This window comes from Cimex lectularius, unplaced genomic scaffold, assembly GCF_000648675.2.
Source record: "Cimex lectularius strain Harlan isolate CLEC.00 unplaced genomic scaffold, Clec_2.1 scaffold30, whole genome shotgun sequence".
Taxonomy (NCBI): domain Eukaryota; kingdom Metazoa; phylum Arthropoda; class Insecta; order Hemiptera; family Cimicidae; genus Cimex; species Cimex lectularius.
The window spans coordinates 1700154-1714650 of NW_019392730.1; the positions used below are offsets into that span (position 1 = coordinate 1700154).

A 14497-nucleotide genomic window follows, 5' to 3' on the forward strand; every position below is an offset into this window, starting at 1 on the left:
CAGTGTGAAAAAATTACCACTTGTTACAGACGATTTCATCGTTGGGTAGAACAACGAAATATTTTTTGAAACAAAGAGACAGGTGTTTCGTCGGCGTATAAGCGAAAAACGGGGGGGGGGGTTCGGGTAAGCCTTTAAGGACATGTCATTACCCTAACTGGAACGGTCTGTTCGTAGCCCAGGTTTTTCAACCCCTGTCCAAACACATCCGTTCCGAGGAAATAAGGGTGGTTTTTCCAACGGTGCAAAAACTGGCTAGTCAATAAATCCCGATGGGAGGAAAACCGCGGAAGACGATATTTTTTTGCTGTGCCTCTAAACCGGATCCACTCTCGGTATTCCGTTAAGCCAATTCGTCACGTTCGAAGGCATTCTTTGGATCTCGGATATGCAACGAGTTCTGGGAATTCAAAACTATTTAAAATTTATTCGTCAAAATGTCACTCAGTTTCTGATATTAAATATCGCCAAGGAAAAAATAGCAACTACCAATTGAGAACAAATAACGTAATACTACAAACAAAAATATTTTTATTAATAATACATTATAATAAATAAATACACAGAAGAAAGGTCGTACGACGAAGCATCAGAGGACTAGAGGACGCATGGGGGTATCAGAACCACGTTAGTTCGAGCTGCCTGGATAGCTCAGTCGGTAGAGCATTAGACTTTTAATCTAAGGGTCCAGGGTTCGAGTCCCTGTTCGGGCGCAAATCTTTTTAATAATTTTGTTTCTATGGATTTAAATTTACTCTAAACAAAGCCATTTTTTATTAATTATTTTAAGACAGATTATAGAGATTATTGGATTTGTCTTAATAGTCGTAAATGTTGGCTCCGTACAGGCCAACTCGTCGTAGAATATGTAGCTAAAATCAACCCCGAACAATACTGAAATAATTATTTTTATTTACCAATTAACTCTCAATATAAAATGACCAAATAGGGGATTCCATCCAACTTATTCATAATTAGTAACACTCCTTCAAATGTTCAAAAATGTTAAAAATCAATCTCCGGACATGAATTCCGACACTACGACAGTACTAATTTTTTTTTTTTTAATATAATTTCCTGAGTATCCGGTAAGTCTAATATAGCTAGAGAATTCCAGCAAGTTTCCAACAAATAGGTATTAATAATAAAAACATTTTGTTTTCTTTTAGCCCAAAAAAATTATAATTGATAAAAAGATAATATTTCAAGCTAACTTAGACATATTATATCCCAACATTACATTATTTTTTTAAAATATAATATATCCCCCAATAAGTCCACAACGGCTGGAAAATTCCAGCAATCAGGAAGGCATATTGTACAAAGCGTTAAACGTCGAGCTGCCTGGATAGCTCAGTCGGTAGAGCATTAGACTTTTAATCTAAGGGTCCAGGGTTCGAGTCCCTGTTCGGGCGCGAAGATTTTTTTTTAACAATATTGTTCCTATGGATTTAAATTTACTCTGAAAAAAAGCAGGGAGAGGGGATTTTTATTAATAATTTTAAATAATGATTAAGACAAATAAGAGAGATTACTGAATTTGTCTTAATAAACGTAAATTTTGAAATTTAATGAATCTAAATTTTTGAACAACTTAGTAATACATCGCCTTCCTCAAAAGTTAAAAATCAACTTCTAATAGTGTCTCTCCATATTCATTCCGTCAATATGGCATTATTTAAAAATTTAAAAAATACTTTACTACTAAAAATAAAAATACTAAAAAATAAAAATACTTTACTTTTTTTAAAAATTTTAAAAAGTAAATTAAATTAAGTCCATTTGTAGATAGAAAAATCCAGCAAACAGGCATTCCACAAAAAACAAGAAATTATTCGGTTTGAATCGAACTGTTCCTTTTGAAATTGTTAATCGCAATAATTATTTTGTTCAAAAGAAAATGAATCGATCGGCCTGGATACCTCTATTAATCGAGCATTAGAATGAGTCCCTATTCGGGCTCAAAATTTTTTGAATCATTTTCTTTCCAATGATATGATAACATAGACCACCTCGTCAATAGCTATTTTTATACGATAACGACATTTTATTATTATTTTTTTTTTTTTTTAAGAGACTTCTTGACTTCTACTGCAAACTGAACACAGTCATCGGGTGTTTCTTTCACGCCTACATTCCCTTTAATTAATTCGTTTAATTAATTAATTTTTAAAAGTGATTAAATTTGTCCAGAATATGTCGAATTATTTTGTAAGGATAAGACGTATTGACGTAGTAGATTTTGGTAAATATCAAAAGTGTTATGTTGTAATCAAGAAGTTCCAATCAATACATTATTTTAGCAGACTCTGAGGCTACACTGCTTAGATTTCGGTTTGAAATTATTTTACAATCATAATTAATGAATTAGTCCAAAAGGCCTTGTCCTTGTCTCAACAATGATGGATATCTTTGCAATGAAGTACACGTCGTCATCGTGTGAGTTATTTGTTTCAAGCCGGACTTGCGTCATCTTTAAGACTCCTATCACGCTTCTTTGTCGAACTGAATAACATGATTCGTACACTTATGAAAGGGATGTACACAAAGGAGAAACGGACGGGAGACTAACCAGGTGTAGATATAATCTAACGCCCATCACGAATCTAGAATCGAACTCCATTAGTGACGGATAATAGATTATGAAATGTTGCAAAAGAACCCTCGGGATGCCAAAGTGGATCATGTTACTTCTCATTTTCCGTCCATTCACAAATTAGATCCGCTCTCTTCAACAGGAACGCAGCGGGGGGGAAGGTGATCTGTGCAGAATATGGCTGGAAAACGTACAAAACGTGTCTTCCAGATCAATTATTCAGTGTTCAGACTTTTACTCCCAAATAAAAGCAAACAAAATTTTACTACAAGGCCTTTTTTTGTGATGATGTTTTAGCATTAACAAATTTCTCAGTTTTCTGCGTGGTGATGAACCCGAAATTTGATAAAGCACAGACGTCAGAGAGGGTAGGCAGACCGAAATATTCGGTAACGACCATATTTCAAGAAATACTCACCACTCATTGTTAATATTTACAACATTGATAAAATTGTTTAGCCTATCTGCGCTCTGTTTCCGGTGGACATTTTTATTTTAATTATTCTAAGTTATTTCATCTAAAAGCGATTAAACTCTGTATCTATTCGTTACCACTGATAATAGAGTTAAAATTACTTTCCGTTTTAATAAAAACTGGTAATAAATTATTATCATGAAGATTAGATAGTAATAAACTTTACTGCGACAAGAAGATCATTGTCCATTAATAATATTCAACTTTTGTTCAGTTACCTAAATACTTAACTTTTATTACTTAAGTCTATTTTCTACTGCCGTAACAAAATAATTTGTTTGACATATTAAATCTAAATAATTTCCCAAATGTTCGCAAACTTTTTACCGCAATTAAATAAAAATAACGGTAAGCTAAACGGCACCATACTTGAAAATTTTCATTTTAGACATATCAATACATATACTTTTTGGTGCTTACTTTTGTGTGGAATGCCCTATTATGCTGAAAATTTCCGGAAACTCAATCGTTAAAAGGTAAAATAGTTGAATATGGAAATTTTTGGCTACCGTAGCAATCTGTACCGCATATGAATTAGCCATGCCGTATTGAGTTAATTGGTAAATAAAAATAATTATTACATTATTAGGGAGGATTTGTTGTTACTCTACAGAATAGATCAGTACCAGTAGGAAGTCAAAAATTGCGTTTATTAAGACAAATTCAATAATCTCTGTAATCAGTCGATAGAGAATATATAATAATAAAAACTCCTGCTTTTGTTCAAAGTAAATTTAAATCCATAGAAACAAAAAAAAACTTCGCGCCCGAACAGGGACTCGAACCCTGGACCCTTAGATTAAAAGTCTAATGCTCTACCGACTGAGCTATCCAGGCAGCTCGACCGTTAACGCTTTCTAGGATATGCCTTGTTGATTGCTGGAATTTTCCAGCTATTGTGGACTTATTGGGGGATATATTATATTTAAAAAAATAATTTAATGTGCAGGTATAATAAGTCTAGAACTTCAAAAATTTATATTGGAGACGCAATTAGACGATTATTTTTTAATATTTCTGAATGCTATAGATATTACACTGGATGCTGCTAAATTCAAAAATTATCTTTTTATACATTACAATTTTTTTTAATAAAAGAAAACAAAATGTTGTTACCATTATACCTATTATTTGGAAATTTTGCTTGAATTCTCTAGCTATAGGTAGGCTTACCGGAGACAAGGGAAATTTATTTTCCAATAAAATGACTTAGTGTCGGAAATAATGTCCAGAGATTTTTTTAAAAACTTTTTTGATCATTTTAACGAGTGTTAATAATTATGAATAAGTTGGATGAAAGGTTTGGTACAGATTTCCAGAAAATTCGGTTGAAAGTTAAAATGTTGAATTTTGGAATTTTAGTTCTATCGTTATAACATGTACCAGTTGGAGAATTGGTCATTTTATATAGAGTTAATTGGTAAATAAAAATAATTATTTCAGTATTTTTTGGGATTGATTTTAGCTACATATTTATTCTACGATGAGTTGGCCAGTACGAAGCCAACAACGTTTATTAAGTCAAAACCAATAATCTCTATAACCTGTCTTAAAATAATTAATAAAAAAACTGGTTTTGTTTGGAGTACATTTAAATCCATAGAAACAAAATTGTAAAAAAAAAGCTTCGCGCCCGAACAGGGACTCGAACCCTGGACCCTTAGATTAAAAGTCTAATGCTCTACCGACTGAGCTATCCAGGCAGCTGTAATATATAACCTTTGTATTGAATGCCCTGTTTGCTAGAATTTTCCGATTCTTGTGGGCTTAATGGGGATATTATTTTATGCACTTAATGAAATAGTTTCGGTGAATAATATTACCAGGGAAGGTTGAACATCAAAAATTTATATGGGAAGACACCTTAAGAATTTTTGAATATGTTGGTTCTAGTCGATAGTAAATTATTGAAAAAATATCTTTTTATCAATTAAAAGTGTTTTTTTTAAGTTGATGAAAAATAATAAATAATAGGCAAAAGCAGTTTTGACGCAATGTCAAGTTTCAAGGCAAAATTTATCCATTTTGAACTTATTTATTAAAAAATTAAATTCTCTATTATCAAGATGATATACGTTAAAAGATCAATGTAAAGAAAATTATTCAAAACATTGTGAACAGGCACTCAAACCCCAGACCCTTAGATTGAAAAGTTGAGTTATCCAGGCAACCTCGAATATTTTCACTTTGTATAAAATGCCATGTTTGCTTTAATTTTCCAACTGTTATTGAATAATTAATTAAGCATAATTACTATTTTAATAATTAGTTTGTTATTACAATTGATGTATGCCCTAGGTCAGCTTGAACATAAAAAAATTCTTATGTGAAGACACCCTTTAGACAATTGATTTTTAGAAATTGTGAATGTAGTTTCAGGATCAAAATGTGTAATGAATATAGACTCGATTTGTTGGCAGGTTGAATAAACGATATTTATGTGAAGATACCCTTAGACTTTAGAGGACTGTGTTTTTGAACTGTGTAATACCAGTGAATATACAGGTATTTTCGTTGTTAAAATGTCGAGCAAGGCGAGGAATTAATAATTGCTAATAAGTTCCTCAAATATTTTGTTGTCATTCGGTTTTGTGATGAGTGGATCAGAAACAAGGAAAAACAGAAAACTTACAAAAACAGCTTCGGCAAGTTAGAAGGTAAAAGTTGATCAATTTTTGAACTTCAGTACCTTCGCTGCAAGTTGGACGGTGGAACGGTGAATTTTTATTTACAAAAAAATGAAATAGTTTCGAAACGGAGCATGAACTTCAACGATTTGTATTTGAAGACACCAGAAGATATATTCTTTCATAATTGATATAGGGATAATAAATTATTATAAGTAATCGTTGTTATCAACTAATAAAGTTTTTGAGTGAATGGAAAATAATAAATTACATACAGAAGCAGTTAAGTCCAGTTGGAAGGTAAAAATATTAATTTTAGCCCTACCATAGCTGCATTTACTGGTCTATAATTAACTACAGTAATAATTAAAAAAAAACAATAACTATAGTTGCCAAATAAAAATAGTTATTTGCCGTTTTGATTTAGTCAAAAATAAAAATTTCTTCAAAAAATTTCTCGCCCGAACAGGGACTCGAACCTTGGACCCTTAGATTAAAACTCTAATACAATTAATTAAGGTTTTTTTAGTTGAGATTAAAAAAATGGCAAAAAAATTGAAAAATGGCAAAAAAGGAGGGAAAATTCAAAAGGTGCGGTTGTGATGGGAAGTTGGTGTCCGAGGTCATGATAGCTCAAGTGGTAGAGCAGCGGCGTATCAAGTCGAAGATCGTGGGTTCGAATTCCGCTCGTGCCATTGACTTTTTTATCTCAACTAAAAAAACCTTAATTAATTGTAATATATAAATTGGTCAAGCGGACCACGAAATTAGTGAATTTAATGATTTAAAATGAAGTATACTTCACTAAAGCTCTCCGTGGCCATTTCATTTGTCGTCGAGAATCCAATCCGATTACACGACATTTTGAAAAATGGCAATAAAAAGGAGGGAAAATTCAAAAGGTGCGGTTGTGATGGGAAGTTGGTGTCCGAGCGGATCGAGGTCACGATAGCTCAAGTGGTAGAGCAGCGGCGTATCAAGCCGAAGATCGTGGGTACGAAACCCGCTCGTGCCATTAATTTTTTTATCTCAACTAAAAAAACCTTAATTAATTGTAATATATTAATTGGTCAAGCGGACCACGAAATTAGTGAATTTAAAACTCTAATGCTGTACCGAGTGAGATTTCCAGGCCGCTTAGGCAATTCCAGTCTATATTCAGCTCCCACTTTGCTTCCTGGGGCTGCAGTTTTTTCGAGTAGAGAGTTGAGAGATTGAGTTGAGAAGTTATATCATTTACGATGGAAACCTTACATGATGGCAATTATAGGATAAACACATCCAGAAGAATTTGAACATCAAAAATTGATAGAGACAAATTGAAAAGGCTGGTTAGAGATGATTAGGGATATACGATAGATATACGAAAAATAAAAAGATCAGCATCGTACTTGATAAATGTGTTAACAGTGTTATACGTCTTCATAAGGAGAGTTATAACTCGATCCGTCCGAGATTGGCAGATCCCCCAGGAAATCCTAGAACCGTATTCACTCAAAAGAGCCTTTCGCTGAGTTTCGCCTTACCCATTTAGAAAAAGTACCTGGCCTCGGCGGGAGGGTATCCTGCCAGGTGTCTGCTGCAGTTTGGCAGGCCCACCTGCCCGGCACCCATTCGGAACCGTTGACGCGTCGTCAATCACCCAGGGGCAAAATCCGGTAAATGTAAATATGTCACAATAATATCGGCTTTTTCACAAAGGGAACGTTTCTCTAATGGATTATTTAGACAGTGGACCACTGTCGCGTTGGAGATTTTGGTCAAATCCTCTCACAGTCCTTTTCAGAACTTTATGAATTTGAAAAGAATGAATAAACATATTTTTGTAGTCTAAAGGTCAAAGGTATTTGTACACATTCGCGTAGGCGTATTATGATAAACCTTTCAGCAAAATTCACTATCAAAATACCGGTATTTTGGTACCGGTAGTATTATTAAAAGTTGAAAAAATATTACTTACTTTTATTTGCGTAGAATTTGAAGAAAAACAGCTACGCCAGCGCATTTCATCGGGAATCAATTTAGCCTTTTAGGAAAATTAACTCTGTACCCAACTATGGTCAATCCCGAAATTAATTTTACAACGTCACGTTAAAAAAAACCTAATCATATACAATTTGTTTTCACAATCCGATAATCGGACAAAGATGGATGCTAAGCAATTTTGCTCGTATTAACGTACATATGATGAGATTAGGCGAAACTGCCGAGATGATCAGGTACCGAGCATGTTGATAACGGTTCTAATAATGGACTGATCCCATGTGTATATGCATACTCGACCATATCAAAAAATGACTGAAGAACATCTCCTTTTTGAACAAGTTTGAAATTTGAAGAAGTTTTTTTTCAAATTTTAATAATGTTAAATTTTTCATATTAATACGTCCATGTGATTGATGAAGTCGTTTTATTAGAACAATAAATCTACAATTAAATATGTGCTTCTTCTTCTTTCAAGAACAACAAATAACAATTCTTTATGTGATGCACTGGTTGAAATAAAACAGCCAGTGTCACGAGCGGGATTCGAACCCACGACCTTCTGCTAAATACGCGGCTGCTCTACCACTTGTGCTATCGTGGCTTCGATCCACTCGGTCACCAACTTCCAATCTCAACCCCACCTTTTGAATTTTCCCTCCTTTTTCCCATTTTTATTTTTTTCACCCAATACCTTACATAAAGAATAATTAATTGAAAGAAGTTATTTGGACAATCGGAGCACGAAATATAATGGATTTAATAAATCTACACTTTTCCTATTTTCATTTTACCCTATACTAATGTAATATGGGACTTTAAAATCTTAAAAGAAGGCAAAATTAGAGAGAGGGGATATGAAATGATAAATAGAGGGGAAAGGTGGGGAGCAAGATGTTGAAATATTGCGAGAAAAGGAATAAAATAATAAGAGAAAGTGAAAGAGAAAGAGAGAGAGTGTGAGAGATAGAGTTGGCAAAACTGCACTCAAACCAAAAGTGTGAGACAGGGATGAAATATAATTTCAGAGTGTAAGTTTCCATCACTGTTAAATAAAGTATAGAAAGAAGAGAGTGGAAAGATATTAAAAATAATTAGTAATAATAATAAAGTGAGTAGCCAAACTATCGTGTTCCAGCCTGTTAGTTTATAACCATTACTTCAGTGGACTCACGTTTGGCGGATAGTTGTAAAAAAAGTAAACACAAAACTAATTATACTCGTTACCATAAATGAGAAGAGACAATAAGAAAGAGGGGATATGAAATGATAAATAGAGGAACAAGGTGGGGAGGAAGATGTTGAAATATTGCGAGAAAAGGAATAAAATAATAAGAGAGAGTGAATGAGAAAGAGAGAGAGAGAGAGAGAGAGAGAGAGAGAGAGAGAGAGAGCGTAAGAGAGATTTGGCAAAAATGTTCCCAAACCAAAATAATAAGACAGGGATGAAATATAATTTCAGAGTGTAAGTTTCCATCACAGTTAAATAAAGTATAGAAAGAAGAGAGGGGAACGACATTAAAAATAATTAGTAATAATAATTTATTAAATTCACTAATTTCGTGGTCCGCTTGACCAATTAATACATTACAATTAATTAAGGTTTTTAGTTGAGATGAAAAAAAGCTAATGGCACGAGCGGGATTCAAAGGAGGGAAAACTCATAAGGCGGGGTTGAGATAGGAAGTTGATGTCCGAGTGGATCGAGGTCACGATAGCTCAAGTGGTAGAGCAGCGGCGTATCTAGCCGAAGATCGTGGGTTCGAATCTCGCTCGTGCCATTAGCTTTTTTTCATCTCAACTAAAAACCTTAATTAATTGTAAAGTAATAATAATAAAGTGAGTTGCCAAACTATCGTGTTCCACCCTGTTCTTTTTTAATCACTATTTCCAATGGACTCACGTTTAGCGGATATTTTTTTTAAAAAAGTCCACTAAAAACTAATAATCCTCGTTACCATAGAAGAGAAGAGATAATAAGAAAGAGGGGATATGAAATGATAAATAGAGGGGAAAGGTGGTGAGCAAGATGCTGAAATATTGCGATAAAAGGAATAAAATAATAAGAGAAAGTGAAAGAGAAAGAGAGAGAGAGTGAGAAAGAGAGTTGGCAAAACTGCTCTCAAACCAAAACAGTGAGACAGGGATGAAATATAATTTCAGCGTGTAAGCTTCCATCACAGTTAAATAAAGTATAGATAGAAGAGAGTGGAAAATAATTAGTAATAATAATAAAGTGAGTAGCCAAACTATCGTGTTCCAGCCTGTTATTTTTTAACCATTACTTCCAGTGGACTCACATTTTGCGGATAGTTGTAAAAAAAGTCCACACCAAACTAATTATACTCGTTACCATAAATGAGATTATTAATAATTATGTAATCCGTCCCTCAGCCGTAATGCAATTCCGGTTTGATTGGGCCAATATAACAAAGGCCTTTGCGGATCCTGGCCACATTGAATTTCCCGAGAGGCGATCCGACCATCCCTCTTTGTAGCTATAGCTCAATCTATATATGCAACGTCCAACACTATATTAATGTCTGACAATTAGTACGAGCCCTGTGAGAGTCAGTTGACTAATCACTACACGATAACGCGACCCGGCCATTTATCAACCCTAACCCAAGTAAGTATGAAAGTAACTACCTTTCAGTTTTGGCCTCGAAAGATTTAAAGGGTGGCCATTTATCCCAGACGATAGCCATTGCTCCGATTCAGGCTTTTTGCGCCACTGCGGAAGATTCCGATGTCAATTATTTATCCTTTGTGACCGCGGGATTTTGTTCAAGGCGGATATAATGGATCTTACGACCCAGATTTATTTCCTTTTTCTTAATATCCCCCTTCAGTTTGAGATCTGTATTGAGCGCTAGGACATTTGTATAAATACAGGTAAAAAAATTCAGTCAGCAATTTTAAATTTCAAGTGTAATAATAATAATTCACCATCAAGCAATTAGTAAATAATCATAAAAAAAATTGACCGAAATAAAGTTCAAACAAGTCAGGCAATATCAGACAATCATGTTGAAAATTTCGATCCTTCAGTAAAGAAGAAAACAACAAGAAAGGTGTTTTTTCTTATCAAAAAATTAAATTCGTTGAAATTCAAAATTAAGCTATTTCCACATGACTGATTTACATTGTACAATATAGTTTAATTTTTTTAACCGTTTGACAACGAAACATTGAATCAAAGGGCCAAAGATATACAAAAAATGTGATAATGATAATTAATCTAATTCTATTTATTAATGTGTGGTGATTAGTGACCGTTAGTCGATGATTATTTGGAGATCGTGAAATGCGGTCTGGTGTGACATAGGTTTTAGAAAAACATTTTCTTTATCGAGCCATCGTTTCGATCTTTATTGAGATCATCTTCAGGGCTCAAAGTGTTTGTTTTCCGTGTAGATGTGTCATTCTTGTCTATCAGGTTGACAGTGCCCACATGACAGACAAGAATGACACATCTACACGGAAAACAAACACTTTGAGCCCTGAAGATGATCTCAATAAAGATCGAAATGTTGGCACGATAAAGAAAATGTTTTTTCTAAAACCTACGTCACACCAGACCGCATCTCACGATCTCCGAATATCTATTTATTAATTTTATTCGCCAGTAATAAAACAATTTGATAAACAGAGCTTCCATTCTTGTCGATGAATTAAGCCGACGGTGGTTATTAATCTGCCATGAGATAAATTGTTAAAGACAAGAGATAAAATGTCGACAATGTTTTTCTGCTCCATTACGCCATAATGGATGAAATTATCTCGGTGAAAAATGTCAACTTAAATTCCTGACGGGATTAATTGCGCTCTTGAACATACGTTTAGCTAATTAATTAAATGGAGAATGCCGACACTTCATGGTCCTCCATGCTTCAAAAAAGTCCGTTTTTCTGGAGGGTTTTGAACCTCAAAAAACCAATTTTAGATTCAACGGTTATCACCTCATGGTCGAAAACCTTCGTGCTTCTATCTAGTTTATTGATAATGATAATCATTTTAATTTTTACTTTCCAAATGTTTTAGTTACACAAAATATAAATTAACAAACAAAACGTACTGACAATATAAACAACTCTCCCTTCGCTCTATTTTATAAAATAAGTGGCTGTTAAAGAATTTAACTAGATTTTAAAATGAAATTCTCACATATTCCTACATCCAGCTAAAAAGGTAAATACAATAAACGCACTATGGTGGTTTCGAATAAGCATTGTTCTTGTTTTCCCCCGGGATGTACATTCATGTTCATTGAAATAATAAATTAGTCTGTTCTTCTCATACTGTCTTGTCGTTTAGATAGATAACTTTCCCATTCTGGAGCATTCCAGCAAACAAAGGATTTCATTCAAAATTGAATTTTTCCAGAAGGCTGAATAGCTCAGTTGGTAGGGCATTAATTAGATTTTTAACCTAAGAGTCCAGGGTTCGAGTCCCTATTCGGGCGCAAATGTTTGAACATAAATTGTAAATTGTCTTTTGAGGGACGTCAATTTACTCCAAATAAAAAGTTTTTAAATTAATTAATATGTTATTTCGTATATCGAAGATGATTAACTTATTCTTAACAAACTTAAATTTTCGCTTCCGATCTGGCCGACCGATCTATTCTGTGGACTGCAGAATAATAAATAAGTTTGACTTATAACCTTTGTGAACGAGGTAATATTGCTAATTTTTAATAAGTTGGACAAAATCCCCTTTTTGCTGGAGATTTACAGAAAACCAACCGATACATCTGGTTAAAAGGTAAAATAGTTCAATTTTGGAATTTTAGCCCCACCTCATCAACTGGTATCACATATGAATTAGCTAGCTGTATTGAGTTACTTGATAAATAAAAATAATTATTGGGTTATTCCGGGCTGAATTTTTTTCTACTTGTTACTCTACAAAAGCAATCATGCTAGTATGAAGTCAAAATTTACATTATTAAGACAAATCCAATAATCTCTATAATATGTCTTAAAATAATTAATAAAACAATGGCTTTGTTTAAAGTAAATTTAAATCCATAGAAACAAAATTGTTAAAAAAGATTTGCGCCCGAACAGGGACTCGAACCCTGGACCCTTAGATTAAAAGTCTAATGCTCTACCGACTGAGCTATCCAGGCAGCTCGACCGTTAACGCTTTCTACGATATGCCTTGTTGATTGCTGGAATTTTCCAGCCATTGTGGACTTATTTGGGGATATATTATGTTTAAAAAAATAATGTAATGGTCGGGGTATAATATGTCTAGGGGAACTTGAACTTCAAAAATTTATATTGAAGACACAATTCGACGTTTATTTTTTAACGTTTCTGACTGCTATAGTTATTACACTGGATGCTGATAAGTTCTACTTTCTAACATGCCGAAGCTGTTTTTGTAAGTTTTCTGTTTTTCCTTGTTTCTGATCCACTCATCAAAAAACCGAATGACAACAAAATATTTGAGGAACTTATTCGCAATTATTAATTCCTCGCCTTGCTCGACATTTTAACAACGAAAATACCTGTATATTCACTGGTATTACACAGTTCAAAAACACAGTCCTCTAAAGTCTAAGGGTATCTTCACATAAAAATCGTTTATTCAACCTGCCAACAAATCGAGTCTATATTCATTACACATTTTGATCCTGAAAATACATTCACAATTTCTAAAAATCAATTGTCTAAAGGGTGTCTTCACATAAGAATTTTTTTTATGTTCAAGCTGACCTAGGGTATCCATTAATTGTAATAACAAACTAATTATTAAAATAGTAATTATGCTTAATTAATTATTCAATAACAATTGGAAAATTAAAGCAAACATGGCATTTTATACAAAGTGAAAAGATTCGAGGTGCCTGGATAACTCAGTCATAGAGCATTTTCAATCTAAGGGTCTGGGGTTTGAGTGCCTGTTCACAATGTTTTGAATAATTTTCTTTACATTGATCTTTTAACGTATATCATCTTGAAAATAGAGAATTTAATTTTTTAAGTAAATAAGTTCAAAATGGATAAATTTTACCTTGAAACTTGACGTTGCGTCAAAACTGCTATTGCCTAGTATTTATTATTTTTCATCAACTTCAAAAAAAATTTTCATTGATAAAAAGATATTTTTTTAATAATTTAATATCGACTAGAACCTGAATATTCAAAAATTCTTAAGGTGTCTTCCCATATAAATTTTTGATGTTCAACCTGCCCTGGTAATATTATTTAGCGAACTATTTCATTAAGTGCATAAAATAATGTCCCCGATTACGCCCACAAGAATCGGAAAATTCTAACCAACAGGGCATTCAATACAAAGGTAAATATTACAGCTGCCTGGATAGCTCAGTCGGTAGAGCATTAGACTTTTAATCTAAGGGTCCAGGGTTCGAGTCCCTGTTCGAGCGCAAATATTTTTAACAATTTTGTTTCTACGGATTTAAATTTACTCTAAACAAAACCATTTTTTAATTAATTATTTTAAGACAGATTATCGAGATTATTCGATTTGTCTTAATAAACGCAAATTTTAGCTTCGTAATGGCCAATTCATCGTAGAATAGCTAAAATCAACCCCGAACAATACCGAAATAATTATTTTTATTTACCAATTAGCTCATAAGATTACGAGTACAGGGCTCTAGTCCCTGTTGTGACGTTACATATTTCAATTTTTTTTTTCGTCGCTTTAAATTTACCTGAACAGTTTTTTTTAATTTTATTAATTACTATGTTATGAATTAATAAGAAATTTCAAAATGCATCCATACATTATTATAGTACAAAATTTGATGAAACATGTCGAAAGAAAATAGAATGGAAA

General features: G+C 33.3%; 6 non-coding genes across 6 annotated transcripts; 3 read left to right on the top strand and 3 right to left on the bottom strand.

Moving 5' to 3' along the window:
• Positions 1–640: 640 nt before the first annotated feature.
• On the top strand, positions 641–713 carry Trnak-uuu. The gene has a single exon. It is a non-coding gene; the product is annotated as a tRNA-Lys (tRNA).
• Positions 714–1342: 629 nt separating this feature from the next.
• On the top strand, positions 1343–1415 carry Trnak-uuu. Its single transcript has one exon. It is a non-coding gene; the product is annotated as a tRNA-Lys (tRNA).
• A 2420-nt stretch (positions 1416–3835) lies between these two features.
• Trnak-uuu lies at positions 3836–3908 on the bottom strand. The gene has a single exon. It is a non-coding gene; the product is annotated as a tRNA-Lys (tRNA).
• A 793-nt stretch (positions 3909–4701) lies between these two features.
• Trnak-uuu lies at positions 4702–4774 on the bottom strand. Its single transcript has one exon. It is a non-coding gene; the product is annotated as a tRNA-Lys (tRNA).
• A 7968-nt stretch (positions 4775–12742) lies between these two features.
• Positions 12743–12815, bottom strand: Trnak-uuu. The gene has a single exon. It is a non-coding gene; the product is annotated as a tRNA-Lys (tRNA).
• Positions 12816–14008: 1193 nt separating this feature from the next.
• Trnak-uuu lies at positions 14009–14081 on the top strand. Its single transcript has one exon. It is a non-coding gene; the product is annotated as a tRNA-Lys (tRNA).
• Positions 14082–14497: the final 416 nt, after the last annotated feature.